This window comes from Mytilus californianus, unplaced genomic scaffold, assembly GCF_021869535.1.
Source record: "Mytilus californianus isolate M0D057914Y unplaced genomic scaffold, xbMytCali1.0.p SCAF_10, whole genome shotgun sequence".
Lineage (NCBI taxonomy): Eukaryota > Metazoa > Mollusca > Bivalvia > Mytilida > Mytilidae > Mytilus > Mytilus californianus.
This window is the reverse complement of record NW_026262582.1, coordinates 49,232,613-49,260,404: the sequence shown is the minus strand read 5'-3', so window position 1 is coordinate 49,260,404 and position 27,792 is coordinate 49,232,613. Positions and strand designations below refer to the sequence as shown.

General features: G+C 32.0%; 2 long non-coding RNA genes across 3 annotated transcripts in view; both read left to right on the top strand.

The window, feature by feature from the left end:
* Positions 1 to 23,787, top strand: part of LOC127718294 (uncharacterized) — a 39,812-nt gene extending 16,025 nt beyond the window's left edge. Inside the window, exon 3 of the long non-coding RNA XR_007989709.1 lies at positions 22,722 to 23,787. This is a non-coding gene — a long non-coding RNA (uncharacterized LOC127718294). The remainder of the gene's footprint in view (positions 1 to 22,721) is intronic.
* On the top strand, positions 1,506 to 17,836 carry LOC127718291 (uncharacterized). Of its 2 annotated transcripts, none has more exons than XR_007989707.1 (4): positions 1,506 to 1,661; positions 9,440 to 9,528; positions 12,269 to 12,680; positions 17,644 to 17,836. It is a non-coding gene; the product is annotated as an uncharacterized LOC127718291 (long non-coding RNA). The 2 variants fall into 2 exon arrangements; XR_007989706.1 differs by having other exon boundaries at positions 1,507 to 1,661; positions 9,453 to 9,528.
* Positions 23,788 to 27,792: the final 4,005 nt, after the last annotated feature.

Below are 27,792 nucleotides of genomic sequence, written 5' to 3'. Positions count from 1 at the left end.
ATTTCACTTTATTCATCTAATTGTAATTATATTAATTTGTATGTATATATTCAATAAAAATTTTGATAAATGTTTTGTCTAAAATTAACCCCTATGGTACAAATACATATAGGGGCCAGTTAAGTCCTAGACTGTATGAGTATACTCATATGGTCTGACCGTACACATATGGTCCGACTGCACGAGTATATGTGTACGGTCCAAATACTCATATGGTCTGGAACATATATACAATATGAAGATTTGGATAAAGATTGAGGTTTTATTACATTATATTCTTTGATGTATAGCCTGTACATGTAAGAATATTTAATCGCATTAACAAAATCCCTCTGCCCTGATTACATGTTTCCCCTAGGTCTGTTAACCCAGAGTTCATTCACCCACAGAGTCTGTTCGCCCTAGGTCCGTTCTCCCTAGTACTTTTATTAAAACATATTGTTTAATGGGTATTAAACTTTAATAAACTTATTCATATGGTATAAATTCAGGAAATTTATGAAAACACATGGAAATATTTAAAAGTTGTTGGCTTAAAATTTGTTTTAGAGCATTAATTGTTAAAAATTATAATTCTCACTGATTGTTGTAATGGATTTATAATAAAAACAACATTTTTTTTTGATAAACTAGCTATATAGTCAGCTTGGAATGAGTAACAAAAAATGATGTACCAATTTTAAAACTTGAAAAAGATATAAATTCATATTGTTATCAAATTGACTGATTAGAATTAATAAAATTGTTAACAAATATCAATAAGATAAGTCATGTAAGTACAATGTATTCCAGTATTCTACTATGCAAATAAAAAATAATTTATATTTGTTTGCAGCAAATACATTTTACAAATATTGGGCGAATTTTTCAATAAATTTTAACATACTCTGTTCAAACAATAAACATTATTGATTATGCAACTAGACTATAATATAAAAAAATCAGGATGAAATTAAAAAAAAAAACAGGACAGGAGTTTTCAGTAATCAAAAGGTGGGATGAGACACTTTGCAGAAAAAAAGGCAGGATGACTATTTACATGTATGTAAAAAAAAGTCAGGATAAACTAATGAACTAGTACACATTATTGTTTTGGGGCTAGCTAAAGCAAGCCTCCTGGTGCAGGATTTTCTCGCTATGTTGAAGACCCATTGGTGGCCTTCTGCTGGTTTCTGCTCTTTGGTAGGGTTGCTGTATTTTTGACACATTCTCCATTTCCATTCTCAATTTCAAAACAAAAAAGGCAGGACCGAATAGAGTGAAAAATACATAACAACTAATAGAATGAAGGACAAAATTTTTCATCCTAGCCCCCCATAAAATCCAAATGGTAGGTCCCTTAGTTATCTATACCTTTCACCCCTCCCCCCCCCAAAAAAAAAAAAAAGAAACAAAAAATCCAGTCCCTCTTTAAACGTGATTGCTCTCACACTTGTTTTAACTAAATGTTTACCATATATATAAATTGAAATCATTTCAACAACAAGTTTTCATTCTCGTACTGACAAGTTTTCATTCAGCATCTCTGCATCTTCAAGTTCAAGGTCACAACAAGTTTGTCTTACATGAACTGGTTCCCTGATTGCATTTGGATAACAGACGTTCTTCTATCGCACTGCAACTCAGGACTCTTGTAGAAGTTGAACTTTACCAGTTTGAAGGTGAGGATGTTTGTTCCATCCACAGAACTGTTACCCGTCACCTATTATGTATTAAAATTCCACCTTTTTCAGACGAACCACTTCGGTTTGGAAATCCTCTGGTTACCTGACAAGTATGGGGAAAATCTGGATTCCGAATATTTTAATTTTTTGGTATCTGCTTGACCACAATAATGTCAACTGGTCAATGCTTATTAGATAGAGCAATAATTCCTCTTACACAGTTTAATAAAACCAATTTAAAATTCAGAAATAAAGTTATTCATTCAATCAAGACTACCAAATTATGCAAATATAGACCTATTCAAGTACACCTTTGGCTTTGGGTGTGCTTGACTTTGGATTGTATTTGATTTAAGGTTGTGTAGGACTCTTTGTAAACAATAAATGCTGGCATGGACATAATACTTGTAAGTGAGTTAAATTTTACAATGAAAATCTGTAATAGATCAAACTATAACAGATAAAAGTCTTTCTTTTGTTTTTTTTTTACAAAAATCTAGGCTTTACTTGCATACAATCCCTATTTTCTATTCACCTACATCTGACACAGGTATTGGGGGATTTGGGGCCCACTGCAAAAAAGTCTTGTTTAATCTCCATAATTACAATTTTCTAAAATGTATTGACATATAACAAGTCTCAACAATCCATTACTAGTCATTTAAGTAACAATACCTTTTTTTACTATCAACCACCTTGACACTTTTTCACAGAAAATGTAAATATTTTAATTTGTCCGATGCTGTGAAAAAGTGTCCTTCAATTCATTATTTCATGATAAAGTACTATTAAATTCTGTCCTGCAAGGTTGATTTTCAATAAGAGGACCTTTTCACAGTAAAAGGTGTCCTTTAAAGGGAGATAATAGAAAAGTCACTCACATATTTTGGCTATATTAATGTTCTATTACTAAAACAAACCAATCAAGAACCTGTTATAATTTGATAAAAACACCAAATGGAAGGTGTTAAATTCCAAAGCATATTCAATTATCTTAGCTATAAAGATGTCAACAAAAAGTATCCACCAGCATCAACTGTCACAACCCCTATATAAAGTACAAGAAATGCCAAATGAAGAAAGAACAGTATTTATGAGAAAATTCTTGAAAATTACATGATTTTTAGCTCGCCTTGACAGAGTAAAAAAGCGAGACATTATAGGTTTGCCGAAGGCAGCAGCGGCGTCAACAATGTATTAGTTTGAGATTAGGTCTAGTTTATGGTGAAACACAAGTGGTAGGTCAATGATATTTGGTATGCAGTTGTATAAGCATTGGCATATCTCATTTCCATAGAGATTATTTGGCCCTGCCCCCTGAGTCATGGTCTATTGACCTTGAAAATTTTGCTTAGTTTTATACATGTATTAGTTTGTGATTAGGTCTGAGTCAGTTTATGGGGAACCACTAGTGGTACATTTGTAGGTCAATGATATTTGGTATGCAGTTGTATTAGCATAATGGCATATCTCATTTCCATGGATATTATTTGGTCCCTTCCCCTCAGTCATGGTCTATTGACTTTGAAACATTTGCTTAGTTTATATGTATTAGTTTGTGATACTGATTAGATCAGTTTAAGATGAACTGCTAATGTTAAGTCAATGATATTTGGTATGCAAATTTATTGGCATAAATTTGCAAGTCTTGTTTCCATGGAGATTATAAAGCAACAACCCCTCATCATGGTTCATTGACTTTGAAACTTTTACATAGTTTACCAAGTTAATGTTTGTGTTTAGGTTTTTTTTAAGGGAATGACTTAGATGATAAAGTCAATTATATTTGGTATGCATAAAAAGAAGTTTTGTATAATTTAACATTAGCATATCTCATTTCCATGGAGATTGTTCAGCCATGTACCTTCAGTCATGGTTCATTGACTTTGAATATTTTACATAACTTACATGTTAAAGTATTGCTATTTTAATTTCAACAATATTGCTTTATCAAAATTACGAAAAGGCAAGCTGCATTTGTTTGCACCTGTCCTAAGTCGGGCACTTTTTCTCTTGACATACTGTCCTTTCTATGAAGGACACTTTTTCATATGAAATATTGTCCCTTCATTGAAGGACAATTTTTCACATCTGGACACAATTGTATACTATAGGCAAACATTGTTTGGACAATATTTCATAATAACATTAAGTCCGTGGACACAATTTACTGTGAAATAGTGTCTGGTGGACATAATTTCATGGCAGACAATATTAAATCCTATATATATATATATATATATATATATATATGTTCTTTGAAAATTTCTTAATACATTGTTGGTCATCTAAAATGTGAGTCATTAATATTTACATGTACTTGAGATCTTTTAAATGTTCAAAACTGTTCTATTTGTTTAAAAGTAATCTGAAGCAATTTCTAGACACGCTTTGATCATTAGGGTAAAAGCCTTGTGACATAAGGGTGTATCTCCTACTGGAGCCCCAGTTTATGAATGCATGTATATATCTTACCTTGGGGAGGAGGTTGATCTTACATTAGAGTCAGCAGTCAGGGTAATTCCGTACACTTTTGGTCCTAAATGAAAGTCATTTGGTTCCCTGTTTAATACACAAGCAAAATGTACAGTAATTACCTGGTCTGGGAACACAGTTATCGTCCTTTGATTTTCATTGTCCACGAATATAGTCCCTAACTAGTGTGGACAGGGTGTTACTTGCCAATTTTCTTTTATCCCGCTTCCAAATTTATTTCTTCATGTTTTATGTCTCAAATAGCAAGTAGGGGGATAAAATTACACTGTTAAAAAATTTGAATTATGAATTTTAAAGTAAAATAGTGATTTGTTCCAGCTGAAAAAGGTTAAAAATTAGCATTAATTTTGGAAGCTGTCAAGATTTCAAGACCCCCTTAACATAAAATTGTCCATATTTTGAGTAAGAGCCGATGAAGTTTTCTATAATTTTTATATAATTTGTCCCAAAAGTTAAGTAGTACAACACACTGTAAAAATATTGAGAAAGCTCAGGTTGGATTTTTTTTATTTCCACTTATTGACTTAGATGATAAAGTCAATTATATTTGGTATGCATAAAAAGAAGTTTTGTATAATTTAACATTAGCATATCTCATTTCCATGGAGATTGTTCAGCCATGTACCTTCAGTCATGGTTCATTGACTTTGAATATTTTACATAACTTACATGTTAAAGTATTGCTATTTTAATTTCAACAATATTGCTTTATCAAAATTACGAAAAGGCAAGCTGCATTTGTTTGCACCTGTCCTAAGTCGGGCACTTTTTCTCTTGACATACTGTCCTTTCTATGAAGGACACTTTTTCATATGAAATATTGTCCCTTCATTGAAGGACAATTTTTCACATCTGGACACAATTGTATACTATAGGCAAACATTGTTTGGACAATATTTCATAATAACATTAAGTCCGTGGACACAATTTACTGTGAAATAGTGTCTGGTGGACATAATTTCATGGCAGACAATATTAAATCCTATATATATATATATATATATATATATATATGTTCTTTGAAAATTTCTTAATACATTGTTGGTCATCTAAAATGTGAGTCATTAATATTTACATGTACTTGAGATCTTTTAAATGTTCAAAACTGTTCTATTTGTTTAAAAGTAATCTGAAGCAATTTCTAGACACGCTTTGATCATTAGGGTAAAAGCCTTGTGACATAAGGGTGTATCTCCTACTGGAGCCCCAGTTTATGAATGCATGTATATATCTTACCTTGGGGAGGAGGTTGATCTTACATTAGAGTCAGCAGTCAGGGTAATTCCGTACACTTTTGGTCCTAAATGAAAGTCATTTGGTTCCCTGTTTAATACACAAGCAAAATGTACAGTAATTACCTGGTCTGGGAACACAGTTATCGTCCTTTGATTTTCATTGTCCACGAATATAGTCCCTAACTAGTGTGGACAGGGTGTTACTTGCCAATTTTCTTTTATCCCGCTTCCAAATTTATTTCTTCATGTTTTATGTCTCAAATAGCAAGTAGGGGGATAAAATTACACTGTTAAAAAATTTGAATTATGAATTTTAAAGTAAAATAGTGATTTGTTCCAGCTGAAAAAGGTTAAAAATTAGCATTAATTTTGGAAGCTGTCAAGATTTCAAGATCCCCTTAACATAAAATTGTCCATATTTTGAGTAAGAGCCGATGAAGTTTTCTATAATTTTTATATAATTTGTCCCAAAAGTTAAGTAGTACAACACACTGTAAAAATATTGAGAAAGCTCAGGTTGGATTTTTTTTATTTCCACTTATTGACTTAGATGATAAAGTCAATTATATTTGGTATGCATAAAAAGAAGTTTTGTATAATTTAACATTAGCATATCTCATTTCCATGGAGATTGTTCAGCCATGTACCTTCAGTCATGGTTCATTGACTTTGAATATTTTACATAACTTACATGTTAAAGTATTGCTATTTTAATTTCAACAATATTGCTTTATCAAAATTACGAAAAGGCAAGCTGCATTTGTTTGCACCTGTCCTAAGTCGGGCACTTTTTCTCTTGACATACTGTCCTTTCTATGAAGGACACTTTTTCATATGAAATATTGTCCCTTCATTGAAGGACAATTTTTCACATCTGGACACAATTGTATACTATAGGCAAACATTGTTTGGACAATATTTCATAATAACATTAAGTCCGTGGACACAATTTACTGTGAAATAGTGTCTGGTGGACATAATTTCATGGCAGACAATATTAAATCCTATATATATATATATATATATATATATATGTTCTTTGAAAATTTCTTAATACATTGTTGGTCATCTAAAATGTGAGTCATTAATATTTACATGTACTTGAGATCTTTTAAATGTTCAAAACTGTTCTATTTGTTTAAAAGTAATCTGAAGCAATTTCTAGACACGCTTTGATCATTAGGGTAAAAGCCTTGTGACATAAGGGTGTATCTCCTACTGGAGCCCAGTTTATGAATGCATGTATATATCTTACCTTGGGGAGGAGGTTGATCTTACATTAGAGTCAGCAGTCAGGGTAATTCCGTACACTTTTGGTCCTAAATGAAAGTCATTTGGTTCCCTGTTTAATACACAAGCAAAATGTACAGTAATTACCTGGTCTGGGAACACAGTTATCGTCCTTTGATTTTCATTGTCCACGAATATAGTCCCTAACTAGTGTGGACAGGGTGTTACTTGCCAATTTTCTTTTATCCCGCTTCCAAATTTATTTCTTCATGTTTTATGTCTCAAATAGCAAGTAGGGGGATAAAATTACACTGTTAAAAAATTTGAATTATGAATTTTAAAGTAAAATAGTGATTTGTTCCAGCTGAAAAAGGTTAAAAATTAGCATTAATTTTGGAAGCTGTCAAGATTTCAAGATCCCCTTAACATAAAATTGTCCATATTTTGAGTAAGAGCCGATGAAGTTTTCTATAATTTTTATATAATTTGTCCCAAAAGTTAAGTAGTACAACACACTGTAAAAATATTGAGAAAGCTCAGGTTGGATTTTTTTTATTTCCACTTATTGACTTAGATGATAAAGTCAATTATATTTGGTATGCATAAAAAGAAGTTTTGTATAATTTAACATTAGCATATCTCATTTCCATGGAGATTGTTCAGCCATGTACCTTCAGTCATGGTTCATTGACTTTGAATATTTTACATAACTTACATGTTAAAGTATTGCTATTTTAATTTCAACAATATTGCTTTATCAAAATTACGAAAAGGCAAGCTGCATTTGTTTGCACCTGTCCTAAGTCGGGCACTTTTTCTCTTGACATACTGTCCTTTCTATGAAGGACACTTTTTCATATGAAATATTGTCCCTTCATTGAAGGACAATTTTTCACATCTGGACACAATTGTATACTATAGGCAAACATTGTTTGGACAATATTTCATAATAACATTAAGTCCGTGGACACAATTTACTGTGAAATAGTGTCTGGTGGACATAATTTCATGGCAGACAATATTAAATCCTATATATATATATATATATATATATATATGTTCTTTGAAAATTTCTTAATACATTGTTGGTCATCTAAAATGTGAGTCATTAATATTTACATGTACTTGAGATCTTTTAAATGTTCAAAACTGTTCTATTTGTTTAAAAGTAATCTGAAGCAATTTCTAGACACGCTTTGATCATTAGGGTAAAAGCCTTGTGACATAAGGGTGTATCTCCTACTGGAGCCCAGTTTATGAATGCATGTATATATCTTACCTTGGGGAGGAGGTTGATCTTACATTAGAGTCAGCAGTCAGGGTAATTCCGTACACTTTTGGTCCTAAATGAAAGTCATTTGGTTCCCTGTTTAATACACAAGCAAAATGTACAGTAATTACCTGGTCTGGGAACACAGTTATCGTCCTTTGATTTTCATTGTCCACGAATATAGTCCCTAACTAGTGTGGACAGGGTGTTACTTGCCAATTTTCTTTTATCCCGCTTCCAAATTTATTTCTTCATGTTTTATGTCTCAAATAGCAAGTAGGGGGATAAAATTACACTGTTAAAAAATTTGAATTATGAATTTTAAAGTAAAATAGTGATTTGTTCCAGCTGAAAAAGGTTAAAAATTAGCATTAATTTTGGAAGCTGTCAAGATTTCAAGACCCCCTTAACATAAAATTGTCCATATTTTGAGTAAGAGCCGATGAAGTTTTCTATAATTTTTATATAATTTGTCCCAAAAGTTAAGTAGTACAACACACTGTAAAAATATTGAGAAAGCTCAGGTTGGATTTTTTTTATTTCCACTTATTGTCTAAAAGAAATGCACTACAAAATAACCGTGTTCTCGGACCAACTGCCTGTACGAAATTACCTGGATCGACTATAATCTTTATAGATTAATCAGTTAAGCTAATTCTTTTTTTTCATTAATAAAAAAATTCTACAGATGATTAAGTATACAACTTATATCTATTTCAAACAAACTAAGAATGTTTAAAATTAAAAAAATTCACAGAATCTAAATAACAAAAATTTTTAACTTTGCATTATTTGTTAAAGGGACAGTATAGACTCAGTTCATCATTATGATAGGAGCACATGTCCTGTGCATGCTGTGTATATAGTATAATAGATTTATTATGTCTTGTCTGTATCTTAAGTTTGGTTAAACTGCCTACTGGGAAAAAATTTATTACATGTTTGCATTCCCAATCACTACTATTAGTCAATTATGTGTGAAAAATTTCAATTTCATGGGTTTAAGTCCCCCAGGATGTGAAACATCATTAGAATTTGTAGATATAAATGAAGAGATATGAAAATGTTATCCTCAGTACTGTGTCAGTCACTTAATTAAAGACAATAAAAACATTAAATTAGGGTAATAAATATTCCCCCAAAAAATGAACATTGAGAAGTTCTGACTCTGATACACATTTCAATGATCAATTAAATCATCTTTTAATAATTAGATGTGAGGACATGATGGATAATTTTTAAACTCTTTCCTTACTTAGAAAAAGCACCTGGTTCCCTTCAGAGCACAAAATTTCAGGGGGAGGGTGCAGAGCCTCTATATACTTACTGCTCTCCCAGATACTGATTTGTGAACATGTAAAAATAAGGCAGCTAATGCACTCATGTAACCTCAACAACGAAAGCGACAAATGAATAATTTTATTTACTTTTTGCAATTTCTCATTGATGTGATGTAAATTTTCTGTTAGAAAGTCACACGATTCTTTATTTAAACTAGTATGACAGTTACACATGTACAAGACTGTTTTATCTTATTTTTGCAGATTTTTTTTCTAGGTGTACAACTGTGCAAGTATTGAACATCAGCTTCAAATGCAATGTGATCTAAAAGACAGCATAATAATGGACAGATGTAAGTAATGATCAAATAGTTAAAGATATGGGAATGTATGAAATTGTTTGAAAATGTCCACATATCAAATACTCCTTGAAAGTAGATAATTATCATTTTTACTGTTCTGCTAAATGAGGGTTTGGATGAGGGGGTCCTTATTGTCTTTATTCTTTAAATATTAGACCATTTTTCTCTCTATTCGTTATTTATTTTGCCCATTTATATTATCTCTATCATGTCTATTTACTGTATTTTTGTCCCCTATTATTCAATATTCTGTATTATTTTTGCAATTGTTTCTCTATTCTTTATTTGTTTGCCCCTTTATTCTGCACATGTTTGTCCAATATTCTCTTTTCTTTAAACCCTATCCATTCTTTCTCTCCATTACAGAGTTCTTGAAATCTTTTTTCTCCTGGTGGTCCTTGAGGGAAATACTGAAATTGTTCTTTGCAAATTTTGGTGGTCAAAAACTTTTAGACTTATATGTGATACAGAAACAAAACAACACAACACAATACAAATATAAACATTAACAAAAGACTTCTGTAAACATGAATAATTTAAATTATGATCTTTCAATAGTATTTTAAACAAAGTGTATAACTCTGTATGTCCCCGCAACTAAAAGTTGGCGGGCATATTGTTTTACCCCTGTCCCTCCGTCTGTCTCATTCAGCTATAGGTCACAGTACAGCCTTCAACAATGAGCAAAGCTCATACTGCATAGTCATATATAAAAGGGCCCGAAATTACAAATGTAAAACAATTCAATACTAAAGGCCTTATAAAAATACAAAAAAAATAACGAAAAACAAATATGTAACACAGCAACAAACGACAACCACTGATTGTCCAGGTTCCTAACTTGGGACAGGCACAGAATGTGGCAGGGTTAAACATGTTAGCGGGGTTCCAAGCCCTCATAAATTCATATATTTTAGATATTCTCCTCAAGAAAATTGGATATATCAGAAATGTTATTAACATCAACACTTTTAAATGTTGTACTTATAAACTTTATTTGATTTATGCTTATAAATGATGTGGTATGATTACCAATGAGACAACTCTCCACAAGAGACCAAATGACACAGAAATTAACAACTATAGGTCACTGTGCGGCCTTCAACAATGAGCAAAGCCCATACCACATAGCTATAAAAAGCCCCGAAATGACAAATGTAAAAGAAGAAAAATAACGGCCTAATTTATGTACATTTAAAAAAAATGAACGAAAAACAAATATGTAACACATCAACAAACGACAACCACTGAATTACAGGCTCCTGACTTGGAACAGGCACATACATTACATTGTACATTAATATTTTAATTCCCATATTGCTATAAAATCTATCATATGTTTTTTCCCATGGCAGGTCTAATATAAATAAAAAAATTTCTTTGGAGTGCATTATCTTCTTTATTTCTAAACACCTGTTGTACATCTTTTTTTAGCTCACCTGGCCCAAAGGGCCGTCGTCGACCATTAACTTTTACAAAAATCTTCTCCTCTGAAACTACTGGGCCAAATTTAACCAAACTTGGCCACAATTGTCATTGGGGTATCTAGTTAAGAAAATGTGTCTGATGACCCTGCAAACCAACCAAGATGGCCACCATGGCTAAAAATATAATCTAGGGGTAAAATGTAGATTTTGGCTGATATCTCTAATACGAAAGCATTTAGAGCAAATCTGACATGGGGGTAAAATTGTTTATCAGGTCAAGATCTATCTGCCATGAAATAGTCAGACAAATCAGACAACCCGTTGTTGGGTTGCTGTCCCCGAAATGGGTAATTTTAAGGAAATTTTGCAGTTTTTGGTTACTATCTTGATTATTATTATAGATAGAGATAAACTGTTACATATAATAAACAGCAATAATGTTCAGCAAAGTAAGATCTACAAATAAGTCAACATAACCAAAATGTGTATTTGATGAATAATTTTCATTACGACTCATTAACAGGGCAAGATATGGAAATTTATTTTTCTCTTCTGTGGTTTTTGAATATTAAGAAAAAACAAAATGAAAATGATATTTTGATAAACATGTTGTTGTCGTGGTATTGTGCTCTCTTAAACCATCAGATTATTACTGTACGTACTGCAATAAAAAAAACATGAATCAATATCAGGGAACTTTAAGAAGTAATTGAAAACTAGTTCAAAACCTTAATTGCACTTTAGCTTTTCTTTGCCTCAACCAAGTGTTATGAAACTTATACACAAAACAAGGAATTATCTGAATCTGGAATAATTTTGAAATCTGGAAAATTGATAAGAAATGTATGATGAAAACATACCCAACTAAATAGGGTTAGCCATGCACGGCTAAGGGTAATTTTACTTTCACTGTTCTTTCAGTATGAACTAACTAACCCCCCTTAGCCATGCGCGCATGGCTAACCCTATTTAGTTGGGTTAGTTTTCATCATAAATTTCGTTTCAATTTTCCAGAATTCAAATAATTCCTTGTTCCAAAGCTTATCAACACCAAACACTGATCAAGTCACTTTCATCATTCTCAAATTATGTTACTTTATTAATAGAAAAAAGGATAAATTAGAGATATATACAAGCAGGGACATCCGTGTCCCATGGACACATTCTTGTTTTATTTATTACATATTTTAGTGTATTAAAGTAATTATACTGCTTCCACCTTTCAAAATTCTAACAAAGCTCTATCTCTTTAATGGATAAATAAATGATACTAGTCGAGAACTCAACAGATAATTTTTTTTCAGGTTCTCTGGTCGTTAGTTCTTGTTTGCCACACACATGAAGATATTGATCCTGCTTTCAGCTAAATATCAGAAAAATTAAGAACAAAGGAAAGGATGCTGAAACTGTACAGTCACCAGTCAGGATTGTTTCAGAAGTGAAATTATAATACAATATATGTTACTGGTTAATTCCTATGATTTGTAATTTTAAACAACACACATAGACTTTGCATTATTGTTTTACAAGAGAGACACCAAAAGATGCAGTCAACATTTATCATTTTTATCAAAATACATCCAGGACAAATCATGGGTACACTTAGCTTGAAATATGGTGCTTTCATACCAAAATTGCCTGGACGTAAAAGAAATAAAGAACCAAAATTCATGTCAGCAATCATGCAGGGGATAAGATGAAAGAATAAAGAATAAGGTACTGTCATATTCAGTCTTAATAAGAGTCCTGCTTTATATGTATATGCATTTTGTTATGCCCCGTCGTAGCGGAGGAGGATATTAAGTTTTATCCTTGTATGTTTGTACATAGATATAAGAAGATGTGGTATGAGTCCCAATGAGACAACTCTACATCCAAGTCACAATTTGTAAAAGAAAAACCATTATATGTCAAAGTACGGTCTTCAACACAGAGCATTGGATCACACCGAACAGTAAGCTATTATTAATTTAAGGACCCCAAAAATTATTAGTGTGAAACCAGCTGTCAAACGGGAAAACCAACGGTCTAATCTATATAAAAAAAAAGAGAAACGAGAAACACTGATAGTGCGTGATTTTCTCGCTGTGTTGACAGTCAGGGATATAACTCTATAGGATTATTACAGAAAAATAACATACATTTGTTATTGTGGACTAAAAAATCAAAGAACTGTGATAACTTATGCATGTTATATGTTTCAAAGGGACAATATACATCATTAGTTTATTTAAAATGTATAAAAGTTCTATTGATACTACTTTTGTCTATATGTATACTTAACTATTGAAAGATATAACAGTTCATAGTTTGCCAATTTTGCATAGTACACCTATATGTTATTACAGAAAAAATATGCCTGTAATAACAAAAGGGTGTTATCACAGCTTCTCTATATCACTTCAAAGCATTTGCTGTGAACCTTGTTATCACAGCTAAGTTTATCCCTTAATAGCCTTGTCTCATTGATTTACCATGGTTAATCAAAAATGTATTAACTTAATTAAAAAATTAGTTATCAAGGCTATGCATTTAGTTTCTGCGCATAGTCTCAAGAGATCCCTAGATGCCACTATAATTGAAATAATTTTACAAATAACAAATATATGTTATTACAGATTTAGAAAATTTACGGAATAAAGAGTAGACAACTCATGAAAGTATCTGTAATAACACACACAAGTTATTTTCTGTAATAACCCTATAGAGTTATATCTCTGACTGGTTGAAGACCTTATTCTTTGAAAAAGCGACAGAGGTATCATGTGCTCATGGCTCAGCTGTTTATTCATTTTAGTTCACTATAAACTTAAGTTTGCTTAACCAAATGTTCTGAAACTTATACACAATGCTTATAACCACAAAACTCAGATCAAGTACTCATTTGGGTACTGTCTGTCACTTTTACCATTCTTGATTTATGACCCTTTAAAATGTTATATGCAAGTGGGGGCATAATCTGTGTCCCATGGATGCATTCCCCATTTATTTATTCACAGAATTTTGAAAGGAATAAATAATCCATGATGTTCACATAAATAAAACATATTGTTTCAAGAAATTTTACCTGTTTATTACAGATGAAACGCAACTCAACAACACAAAAAATAACTAAACTGCATAGATCTATGCAGTTTTGACCTATATTTATATAAAAATAAGGAGAAGGTGCATGATTGCCAATGAGACAACTATCCACCAAAGTTTGAATAAAGTGGATATAAGCAGTTATAGGTAACTGTACAGCCTTCTACAATGAGAAAAACTCATACTGTATAGTCCGCTATAAAAGGCCCTGATCAGAAAAAATATGAACAAAATCATTTGAGAAAACTAACGGCCTAATCTATATAATTTATTATAACAAAACAAGTAGCGAAAATCAAATATATAACATACATAAACCAACAACTTCCATGGAAATACTGGCTCCTGACTTGGGACAGGCACATAAAGAATGTGGCAGGTTAAACAAGTTTTTGGTTGCTCAACCCTTCCCTAACCTGGGACAGTGGTGTTACAGCACAACATAAGAACAAACTATAAAAATCAGTTGAAAAGGTTTCATCATATTTTTATAGGTCAACTGTCTTGAAATGATCAACAAGTGATTGTAGAAATAAATAAACTTCTCAATTGTCAATTGAATAACCAAAAACACACAAACATCTACTGTCAACACCAAATTCCCTGAAACAAAAGCTTTAAGGGGGCTCGCGGGTATATCTCAATATTTGTTTTTAAATATAGGATTTCGCTAATTTTTTCTAGAAATAAACTTTATCCTATACTTAATAGAAAAAGAAAATATAAGTAAAGGGTCACCGTTCATTTGAGCTCACAATCTGCCTTCGAAAGAAGCATGCATTTTTGTTCAGTTACTTTTTATACGACCGCAAAAATTAAAAAATTTTTGGTCATATATTGGTATGACGTTGTCGTCGTCGTCGTCGTCTGGCGTCGTCCGAAGACACATTGGTTTTCGCACTCTAACTTTAGTTTAAGTGAATGGATCTCCATGAAATTTCACCATAAGGTTCAATACCACGAAAGGAAGGTTGGGATTGATTTTCGGGGTTATGGTACCAACAGTTAAGGAATTAGGGGCCAAAAAGGGGCCAAAAATAAGCATTTTTGTAACTTTCAGACAATAACTTGTGTGTAAGTGTATGGATCTCTCTGACATTGTACCACAAGGTTCCATATCACAAAGGGAAGGATGTAATTGATTTTGGGGGTAATTGCCTCAAAATTTTAGGAATTAGGGTCCAAAAAAGGGGCAAAAAACAAGCATTTTTCTAGTTTCATGACAATAACTTGTGTGTAAGTGTTTGGATATTTCTGAAATTGTACTACAAGGTTTCATATCACAAAGGGAAAGCTGGAATTGAGTTCGGGGGTAATTGCCTGAAACGTTTAGGAATTGGGGGCCAAAAAGGGGCCAAAATTAAGCATTTTTCTAGTTTCAAGACAATAACTTGTGTTCAAGTGTATGGATCTCTCTGAAATTGTACTGCAAGGTACCATACCACAAAGGGAAGGCTGGGATTGAGTTTGGGGGTGATGAATCATAAGGGGGTTCAAAAAATTTGGGGGGGGGATTTTTTTTTTTCTTTTTTTTTCTTTTTTTCCTTTTTTTTTTTCTTTTAAAATTTTCCATTTTAAGTTGGTTATTTCTGATTTATATTTAAAAGCAGATAATAATGATATGGTAGGAGATACACACCAAACAGGATGTGTAAATTTTTATATAATAAGTATTGTGCAATAGCAAGAAATTTTCAATTGCACAGTATTGCACAATAGCAAGAAATCTTCAATTGCACAGTATTGCGCAATAGCAAGAAATCTTCAATTGCACAGTATTGCGCAATAGCAAGAAATATCCAATAGCACAATATTGCGCAATAGCAAGAAATTGTCAATTGTACAGTATTGCGCAATAGCAAGAAATATTCAATTGCACAGTATTGTGCAAAAGAAGATACTTCTTATAAATTGCTTATTTCTTGATCAATTTCAATGGGGTTTTATTCTTGAATTCTTGGGGTTCTTTAATATGCTGAATATAACCATGTATTAAGTTTTTGGATTTTGGGCCCCGTTTTTAAATTGGTCCACATTGAGGTCCAAAGGGTCTAAAATTTAACTTTGTTTGATTTCATCAAAAATTGAATTATTGGGGTTCTTTGATATGCCGAATCTAACCGTGTATTTAGATTCTTAATTTTTGGTTCCTTTTCAAATTGGTCTACATTAAGGTCCAAAGGGTCCAAAATTAAACTTAGTTTGATTTTAACAAAAATTGAATTTTTAGTGTTCTTTGATATGCTGAATCTAAACATGTATTTAGATTTTTACTTATGGGCCCAGTTTTCAAGTTGGTCCAAATCGGGGTCCAAAATTAAACTTTGTTTGATTTCAACAAAAATTGAATATATGGGGTTCTTTGATATGCTGAATCTAACCATGTATTTAGATTTTTGGGCCCCGTTATCAACTTTGTCCACATTGAGGTCAAAAGGGTCCAAAATTAAACTTTGTTTGATTTCATCAAAAATTGAATTCTTTGGGTTCTTTGATATGCTGAATCTAACCATGTATTTAGATTTTGGATATTGGACCATAATAGGTGAATGTCCAATTTAAAATTTTTAAGTTCTTAGACCACATTCATTCTGTGTCAGAAACCTATGCTGTGTCAAATATTTAATCACAATCCAAATTCAGAGCTGTATCAAGCTTGAATGTTGTGTCCATACTTGCCCCAACTGTTCAGGGTTCGACCTCTGCGGTCGTATCAAGCTGCGCCCTGCGGAGCATTTTATTTTCTGTTGAACTAATAGGAGAAAAAAAGGGAATGTCGAAATAAAAAAAGAACTAAATTACAGAAATTGCTTAAATTTTAGAATAGTTTAGTTTAGTACAGCTTATTTGAAAAAAATAATAAAAATATAGGTCACCGATGAGTTAAAAAAGATATTCAATTTTAATGCAAAAAAATGGCATTTTTTCATCAAAGGGAGATAATTTGGAGCTTTTTAAATGATATAAACAATTCAAAAGTCATCTGGGGCCAAAATGAATTGATTTTTTTTGGTTGATTTTTTACCATATCATAAAGTAACAACTAATAGTGTAAGAAATAAAAATTTGTAATGAAAAAAAAAAAGTTTAAATTTTTGCTGAATTTTTATACCCTCAAGCCTCCTTAAGATACAACTTTAGGTGACAGGAACGGTCTTGACTTTGGAAAGCCACAGGAAAACTCAATATTGCTCCCCTTTTAAATCTTGATCAGTATTTGTTAAATGAAAAAAAGTAACATAAAAGAATGCAGGTTGCCAGGAACATTCAATTGGAGAAAGGGAAAAGAACTCAACTCTACACTAAATAATTTTGAAAACTATTATTGGCTATACTATCTTTATTGATAAAAAATGTCAGAAAAGTTATGTACATTATGATCATGTTGATTTTGTGAAAAGTCACACAAGGTAATTAAAATGGTCAGAGGGGGAAAAGAAGTTTTGTTTATAAATGTCAAATGTGATAGTCTCAACCTATCAACATGATCAAAATTGTTGATTTCACCATTAATATTTACATTTAGCATGTTCAGCGGAATAGCACGTTTTTGTTATATTTTACTAAATGTTATTTTACTTTTCTCTTATAGGCAGGAGTGAAAGGAAGAGAAAAAGTCATCAGTAAAGAAACAGATCAATTTACATTAACATGTAATAATTCCATCTGAATATAACAAGCATTGCACATGTTATGAAGATTTATTCACATGTTACTATGATTTGTAGTTATATTTTATTGTATGTATTTGTAATATTATATAGAACATGTATTTTATTTTAGAACAGTATTTTTCTTTTTTGTCGAGCCTGCGACTTTTGTCGCAGAAAGCTCGACATAGGGATAGTGATCCGGTGGCGGCGGTGGCCGCGTTAGCTAACTTCTTAAAAGCTTTATATTTTAGAAGGTGGAAGACCTGGATGCTTCATACTTTGTATATAGATGCCTCATGTTACAATGTTTCCATGTGTCACATTTCCATTGACCGTGACCTCATTTTCATGGTTCAGTGACTACTTTAAAAAAAAGTTAAGATTTTTTGTAATGTTAATTTCTCTCTTATTATGAGTAATAGGTGAACTATATTTAGTATGTGCGTACCTTGCAAGGTCCTCATGCCTGTCAGACAGTTTTCACTTGACCTCGACCTCATTTCTTGGATCAGTGAACAAGGTTAAGGTTTGGTGGTCAAGTCCATATCACAGATACTATAAGCAATAGGTCTTGTATATTTGGTGTACAGAAGGACTGTAAGGTGTACATGTCCAACTGGCAGGTGTCATCTGGCCTTGACCTCATTTTCATGGTTCAATGATTAGTTAAGTTTTTGTGTTTTGGTCTGTTTTTCTTATACTGTTTGCAATAAGTCTACTATATTTGGTGTATGGAATGATTGTAAGGTGTACATGTTTAGCTGGCAGGTGTCATCTGACCTTGACTTCATTTTCATGGTTCAGGGGTCAAAGTTAAGTTTTGGAGTTGTGGTCTTTTTTTCTAATACTATATGCAATAAAAGTCAACTATATTTGGTGTATGGAAATATTTTATGATGTACATGTCAGTCTCGCAAGTATTATTTGACCTTGACCTCATTTTCACAGTTCATTGCTCAGTGTTAAGTTTTTGTGTTTTGGTCTGTTTTTCTTAAAACTATAAGCAATAGATCAACTATATTTGTTGTATGGAAGAATTGTAAGCTGTATATGTCTGCCTGGCATGGTTCATCTGACCTTGACCTTATTTTCATGGTTCATTGGTCAATGTTTAGTTTTCTTGGTTAAGTCTATTTCTTAGAAACTATAAGCAATAGGTCAACTATATTTAGTGTATTGAATGATTGTAAGGTGTACATGTATTTCTTGTTTGGTTTATATGACCTTGACCTCATTTTCTTGGATCATGTTAAGTTTATGTGATAGTGGTAGTAAAGCTTTATATTTAGGACTATCATCATAAAATCAATAATTAGTACTCTTGTGATATTTTGTTGTGGAGAACATCAAAGAAATATAGAAAAATGTAATTAAAGATAAAGTTTCGTCCATGTTTTCTGTGACAAAAACAAAATTGTGCAAATTAGGAAAATGAAATGAGGCTACATTATTGAATATTTTTGAGTTTGAGTTTTTTCTTTTTATTCCTATTTTTTAAAGTTCATTGGCATTTGAAGTAATGAGTTGAAACTAGTTTTTATACGACCGCCAAAAAATTTTGCGGTCGTATATTGGTATGAAGTTGGCGTCGTCGTCGTCGTCCGAAGACACATTGGTTTTTGCACTCTAACTTTAGTTTAAGTGAATGGATCTCTATGAAATTTTACCATAAGGTTCAATACCACAAAAGAAAGGTTGGGATTGATTTTGGGGGTTATGGTACCAACAGTTAAGGAATTAGGGGCCAAAAATAAGCATTTTTGTAACTTCCAGATATAACTTGTGTGTTAGTGTATGGATCTCTCATACATTGTACCACAAGGTTCCATATCACAAAGGGAATGCTGGGATTGATTTTGGGGGTAATTGCCTCAAAATTATAGGAATTAGGGGCCAAAAAAGGGGCAAAAAACAAGCATTTTTCTAGTTTCATGAAAATAACTTGTGTGTAAGTGTATTAATCTTTCTGAAATTGTACTACAAGGTTCCATATTACAAAGGGAAAGCTGGAATTGAGTTTGGGGGTAATTGCCCAAAACGTTTAGGAATAAGGGGCCAAAAAGGGGCCAAAAATAAGCATTTTTCTAGTTTCCAGACAATAACTTGTGTTCAAGTGTATGGATCTCTCTGAAATTGTACTGCAAGGTACCATACCACAAAGGGAAGGCTGGGATTGATTTTTGGGGTAATTGCCTCAAAATTTTAGGAATTAGGGGCCAAAAAAGGGGCAAAAAAGCATTTTTCTAGTTTCATGACAATAACTTGTGTGTAAGTGTATGGATCTTTCTGAAATTGTACTACAAGGTTCCATATCACAAAGGGAAAGCTGGAATTGAGTTTGGGGGCAATTGCCCAAAACGTTTAGGAATAAGGGGCCAAAAATAAGCATTTTTCTAGTTTCCAGACAATAACTTGTGTTCAAGTGTATGGATCTCTCTGAAATTGTACTGCAAGGTACCATACCACAAAGGGAAGGCTGGGATTGATTTTTGGGGTAATTACCTTAAAATTTTAGGAATTAGGGGCCAAAAAGGGGCAAAAAACAAGCATTTTTCTAGTTTCAGGACAATAACTTGTGTGTAAGGGTATGGATCTTTATGAAATTGTACTACAAGGTTCCATATCACAAAGGGAAAGCTGGGTTTGAGTTTGGGGGTAATTGCCTTAAACGTTTTGGAATTTGGGGCAAAAAAGGGGCAAAAAAACAAGCATTTTTCTAGTTTCCAGACGATAACTTGTGTTCAAGTGTATGGATCTCTCTGAAATTGTACTGCAAGGTACCATATCACAAAGGGAAGACTGGGATTGAGTTTGGGGGTGATGAACTATAAGGGGGTTCAAAAAATTGGGGGGGGGGATTTTTTTTTTCCTTTTTTTTTCTTTAAAATTTTCCATTTTAAATTGATTATTTCTGATTTATATGTAAAAGCAAATAATAATGATATGGTTTGAATAGGTAAATTAAAAATTTTTTAGTTCTTAGACCACATTCATTCTGTGTCAGAAACCTATGTTGTGTCAAATATTTAATTACAATCCAAATTCAGTGCTGTATCAAGCTTGAATGTTGTGTCCATACTTGCCCCAACTGTTCAGGGTTTGACCTCTGCGGTCGTATCAAGCTGCGCCCAGCATTTTATTATCAATCATTTTGTTTTCAAGATGTACAGACAGTACAGTAGGTTAAGGTTTTGTGTACAATAGTTTACTATGATGTTATGGTCAAATAAACTTGAAACTTTGTACTTTCAAGTGTTCATTATGAAGTCATTGATTTTTAAAGTAATTACAAATAAGTTACTGAATATGGAAATCTGAATGTGGAAGCAGGGTATAATGTGTTATGGACACACATCTCAATCCCATAGAGCACCGCCCTCCTCACCAGCCTCTCAGTAATGGAATATTGACTTTGAAAATTTCCTTAGTTTACACTGTAAGATTTGTGATAAGTTCAGTTTAAGGAGAACCACTAAAAGTAGGTCAGGGATATTTTATATGCAGTTGAATAAGCTTTTGGACAATACATGTGCTTTGGGATTTTTTTATCCTGAACCCTAAATCATGGTTTTATAACTTAGAATCTTTTGCAGTTTATATGGAAAGTTTATGCTTAGGCCAGTTTAAAATCGACCACTTATAAGAGGAGGATTTAGAGGAGGCCTACCCCCCCTTTTTGTGGGACAAATTTGGTTGATATTATATTTAGGGCATTACTAAAGCATGACAAAAGAGATGCAGTAGAGAGCAACCTTAATATTTCTTAGAAAATACTTTTTTCTGACCTGTAATGAAAAGTATGGTTATAAACAAAATACATATTTTTTTCAGTTAGAAACATATTTTTTATGAATCAAAATTTTAACAAATGTTCGAAACAAATTTACATAAAAACTTTCTAAATGTATCAAAATTCTGTGTTGTAATATCTTATAGATTTTGTTTTTTCGGGATTTTTCCCAATATGTGTAAGAAATCTGTAGCATAATTTTAAAAATTTGCTTCCAGATTTTATTTTGGGATTTTTCCCGAAATGGGTAAAAATAATCTATGTAACAAGTGTGTGCCTGATAATAGATTTATATTTTTGGGATTTTTCCCGAAATGTGAAAAGAAATTATTAGTCATGAGTTCTAGCATATACATTCATTTTTTGGAATAAATCCCAAAATATTCTAAGACATCTGTGTTATACTTTTTCCACTTAGTTTATTTTTGTCGGGATTTTTCCCGAAATGTGTTTCAGATCTGTTTGTCAACAATCTTTGCCAACATATATGTTATAAATAATAATGTTGAAAATGATTTTGGGACATTTCCCGAATTAAAAGTTGTCACATACATCTTTACCACAAATATTTTAAAACTTTCATATATTTTGGGAAATTTCCCGAACATTAAATGTAAATTTTATCAATTATAAGAATAAAAACATGGAATATTGTAAAATATGTGTATTTCTTTATGATATCTGCATTCAATTTATGGTAAACATTGAAAAAGATTATAAAAAGGAACAAAATGGATTTTACTAGTTTAGAATATTAATATAGAATGGTGTAATTAATTGTATCTCCTAGCTATGTTGGTTTTTCTTCTAAATCAAACTGTGTAAAACAAATAAATACTGTGCATATAGTTGCTTTAAACTAAAAATCATATAAATGAATTAGGTGATTAATTAAAACAGTTCGCACATCCTTAGAATAAAAGTCGAAAATTATTTTGATTGATGCTCATAATGACGAATGGACATCCAGATGTAAACTTGTTTACCAATTCTTCGAAATGAAGTTACAAAAAATACGCTGCTGGCCAAATACTGGAAAAATTGACATGACCTATTATTTTTTAGAAAACCAAACTACAACTGTGAAAATGGCTTTTACAGTTTTTGATTTGTTCATTCTATCTGATTGACGATATCTGACAGTAATGATTATCAATTTGTTTTGTGTTTTCTTAATCGAATTCAGTATTTTTCTGTTTTATGAACGAAAAATGTAATACATTGCAGATATCATACAGCTCCAGCTTTTGATACTACGCCGAATGTATATGCCACCCCAGAAACAGGATACCTACAGGTTACCAATGAAGAATGTGAACTGGATCATGTTCAAGATACTGAAAACAAGGGCGGGGAAAATTACACATCGAGATACATGAGCTCTAATTATGATGAAATTGATGTTTGAAAAAGTAACCTATAGCTGCTTACTTTTAATATTAAAGGGATTTTGGTAGTTGTCTCATTGGCACCCGTTTTTCATTTACTTATGTTTAAACGTATGATTTGGTTTGAAAGCCAAATATATCAACAAAGAATGGAATGTGGACTCGGTTTGACATCAAACAATTTTATAGCTGTAAAGTATAAGACATTGTGTTATTGTGCTATGGCCATATTTTGTGTCATTGTCTTTAATTTTTGATTATGTGCTCTGTCTATATGCCATTTTGTTTTTCTTTGTTGACATATTTGTTTGTTTTTAAAGTGATTTAGATATTAACACAATGGTGACTGCAGTACCCGTATTTTTGACATTTTTACATATTATGTCTGTTTGTTTTGCTTACAAATTGTCAATTATAATGGAATTCTATGCGACTGTCATGCAAGTGAGAGGTTTAGCTAGTTACAAAACCAGGTTTAATCCACCATTATCTATATAAGGAAATACCTTTTCAACGTCAGTAATATGACAGTTGTTTTCCATTCGATTTGATGTGTTTGAACTTCTCATTTTTTTCCATTTTGAATTTTCCATTGAGTTCGTTAATTTTGTTATTTTACTTTTTATGCTTTTTTATATTTAGTTTATCTTTCTGTTAAGCAGTATATTCAATTTCTGAAGTTGAAAACTGTCTCATAAGGAATGTATTGGCATTGATCTCGTTTTTGGTAGTTTCTCGGTGTCCCTGTATTGATTTAAGTATAACGAAAAACTATATATAAACAGGGTCTCAATTCAAAATGCAAATCAAAGTGAGATTATTTTTTTTCCTCGTTGCTTTGCAAATCTAATGCATTTTCAATCTGAGAAAGAGAGCAAAAGGAATAAACAAATTGTATCTTGATAGTTATGTTGTATCGTTTAATGTAGTTTACAAACTTTTGATTACAATAAGGGATGTCAACGAGTACTCGAGCATTCGAGTATCGCTCGGTAGTACCGAGTATCGAATACCAAAACGATACTCGACTACTCGGTTTCCTGTTAGAATATTGTTGTCTTCTTTATATAAACGTGATCTTCTTGATAACCTCTTTCGGAAAATTAAATAGGCATCACTGATTAATCATACTAGTAAATAAAATACATTTTGTTTCGAATGCTTGTGCTAAATAGTCATTTAAAATGCCTCCGAAAATATATGGGCTTTACCGAGGCTAACACATTAAAACAAACTGTTGCCTTTATTTATTCAACCCTTATTTTATTGATTTTGTATTTACATTGTATCATAGATCAAATTTATTCGTTCAGTGTATGTTCACTTGTGTTAATATGTCTTTTGATTGAGTTAAGCCATTTCAATTGATATTTTATAGTGTGTCTTTCTATGTTGTATTGTTACACTATTGTTTCAGATAAGAGCGAAGGTTGGTACCTATATAAACGTTTAAACCGGCTGCATTTGTTTGCACCTGTCCCAAGTCAAAAATCTGATGTTCAGTAGTTGTCGTTTGTTGATGTGGTTCATAAGTGTTTCTCGTTTCTCGTTTTTTATATACATTAGACCGTTGGTTTTCCCTTTTGAATGGTTTTACATTAGTCATTTTTGGAGCCCTTTATAGCTTGCTGTTCGGTGTGAGCCAAGGCTCCGTGTTGAAGACCGTATTTTGACCTATAATGGTTTACTTTTACAAATTGTGACTTGGAGGGAGAATTGTCTCATTGGCAATCATACCACATCTTCTTATATCTATGTCTTAGCCATTCCGTCCAATCGGTACAGTTAGAAAAAAAATATTTTCGTCTTCAAGACAGTTATTTTCAAAGTTACAAAACCAGCTGTTCCTTATAATAGTTGATAAGAAAATGTTTCCAAATAAAATAAATTCGTTGCATCCTATGGTGACCCTCAGTGAATATTAAAACGTCTTATCCCTACGTCTTTGTAAACATTAAATGTGTTTTCAAAACGATTACCAAAATACTATTGTTTGATATTGTTTTTCCTTGATACAATTTTTAAATAGGTGTTCATTAAATTGTATTTATTAAATATTGTTTGTAACTGTAAGAGTACTTGTAAGTAATGAGCTATTAATTATTGTGTTACATTCTTTGTCCTAGACACTTATGTAGATGGTTTTTCATCCGTTAAACAACATATCACAGAATCACTGTATATAAAGTGCAAATCCAGTTAGTTCACTTTCACTGTCGTACGCGTGTATTACTATAATTGTAGAATAAAAGATAATGGAGAAAACGGTGTTTTTTTTTACTTTTTGAAAATACTAAATAATTACTTACTTACGTAATTTACTTTGGATGCACTCTTATTCGTTGGATACCAATTTCGTGTATTTCGTTGGTACGGTTGAACCGCGAAATTAAATGTTCGACGAATGACAAATTTTCTAAAGGCTTGTAAGCAGACTTTGGCAAAACCACGAAATTAAATATCCACGAATATGTAAGGTTTCCTTAATTCACGAAAATATATACCCACGAAAATAAATGAATCCACAGTAACACAATTTTATTAGAATATGACTTAAAATATACAATAAAAGGATCAAAGTTTTAAAAGTTTGATGAAAGCAGCTGAATCCATAATTGTTATTACTGAATGCGATTCATTTCAACTATAAATGCGATGCATTATCACTGTAAGTGCGATCATTTCTGATGTGGAATTTTTGAAGATGCCATGACTTTTATTGTTGTTTTATGTGATTATTCGACATACAACATGTACAATAAGTGAAAATAGTGATTGAATGATTTTAATATTGATGATATTTACAATTTGAAAAGCAATCTAGTCTTAGATGCTTACTTGTATAACCAGTGTATTGTTGATTCCGGACGTTGTGTATTTTATACCGTTCGTCATTTTTTTCTGTACGTTGCCTGTTTAAGTAATAGTTCTTTACCGTTCGTTAGTAAAACACATGGTTTGCTGTTTTTATTGAAATACTTACCTTTTATTTTGTGTTAGCAAGCATTTACAAGTACTAAAACTATTTGACATTTCTAACATTTCATATTGAAAATTTAAACACCTGAGTATTGTATTTGTTTGACGTGAAACAAAACTTACTGGAGCAAAAGAAATCCACTCATCGGAGCATCTGATTGCAATCAAGTTTCCTAGAAATCCAGTATTTTGATCTTGATGTCAAAGGTCATACGCATACAAAGGTCGGGGTGATATGCGTCACATCGTCTTAAGGTGATACACGTTCATATCATGCATATTCAAATAATTTTGGTGAGTTTGCTATTAGTTTGTCATAGATCCGAAAATATACTGGAGTAGAACATCCATGAATATAACATATTTTTATTGCGAATTCCCGTGAAAAGTTTAATAACTAGCTTGAAAAAGCTTTGAAAATTTTTCACGCCGTTTCATACATATTTCTACCATATTGATAGGCTTTCGCACAACGAACAGTACAAGAATTTACAACGAATTGTATTTAAGACAGCAAACACACTCCACAGACAACGAATCGTACATTGCCAAATTTTTTAGGACAGTTTTTCAATTAAATGTCTGCAAATAATATAAAACAACGGGTTTCTCATTCGCATTAAGTATTTTAAACAAATCATAAAATACACGGTCGCATTTAGTGTAAGGGCCAACCAATTGTCCTTTATTTGTAGTTTGATCAAGTTTGAATTACACAGAATGTTTACAAGTAATTTACAGACCTGTCTCTTTAAAAGACTCACAAGGTGTTCATGTAATATAAATGATATACAATGTTGTCAGGCGCAAAAACTTTGTTTTCATAAACATTGAATACTTAACTGAACAGTACGTCAATTAGTCATTGGTGAAAATATTAGGACGGTCTATCTACCAACCTCGCTTACCGATGCAACGATTAACGTCCGGAATCAACTGTACGGCGGTTTTACCCCGTGGCATAGAACTATTCAAATATGTACAACAATAATATGTATTTAGTTTGGCCTTGTATTCTTACAATTACGTATTTGCTTATTTGTAACAACAATTTGTAAGAAAATTCAAATTTGAATTAAGGTGACTCGATTGTTGATCGAACTTTCTTTACTGTATACACAATGACATGTGAAATTTCAAATATACAGCCATCCAAGCGTCAAATGTAAGGTAATTGATTGTGCGAAATGCAAACGTAACCACTCACTCAATCGTGAAATGAAGATCGTATTTTGAACGCTCTTTGTTATCAAAGATGCATTCATTAGAGCTATTTCCCTAATGCCTGTAGTTTAAAGGTTTGTTTAGCTTGTTTGCTTTTTTGTATATATATTTGCTCAATCATAATTACAATATTTAAGCAAACATTTATACAAACAAAGCGAGCAAGCTAACCACACCTTTAAACTACAAGCATTAGGAAAATAGCTCTAATGACGTTTTATTAGTTTGTGATGTAGAATTACACCAAAACCGAAAACTTTAATTTTCGCTGACGTGAATTGGCTTTACTGTCGAAGATATATGTATTTAATGATGGCGTGTCATAGGAAAGGATAAATTTATCCTACAAATAGATCTGGACAAATTATTAGAGAAAATAGAATTGACTATATTAGCAATAAATGCTAATTTTACGGAATTTATTGATATATTACCTCAGACTTTCACTCACAAAGTATGCATATATAAATAGTCCTTCTGACTTCATATATTTGTAAAGGGACTTAATTAAGACTTCATGATGAAAATTAAATAATTTCCTTCTGTGAAAATGCATCGCTCTAACAATAGTAATGAGTCGCCCTACAGTGAAAATGAAAGTCAAGTATCATTATTCGACAGTACACATGAATCGCATAACGAAAACAGCATAGTGGACTTTAATTCAATACCAACAAGCTGAATGACAAAACCTGTTTTAAGTTATA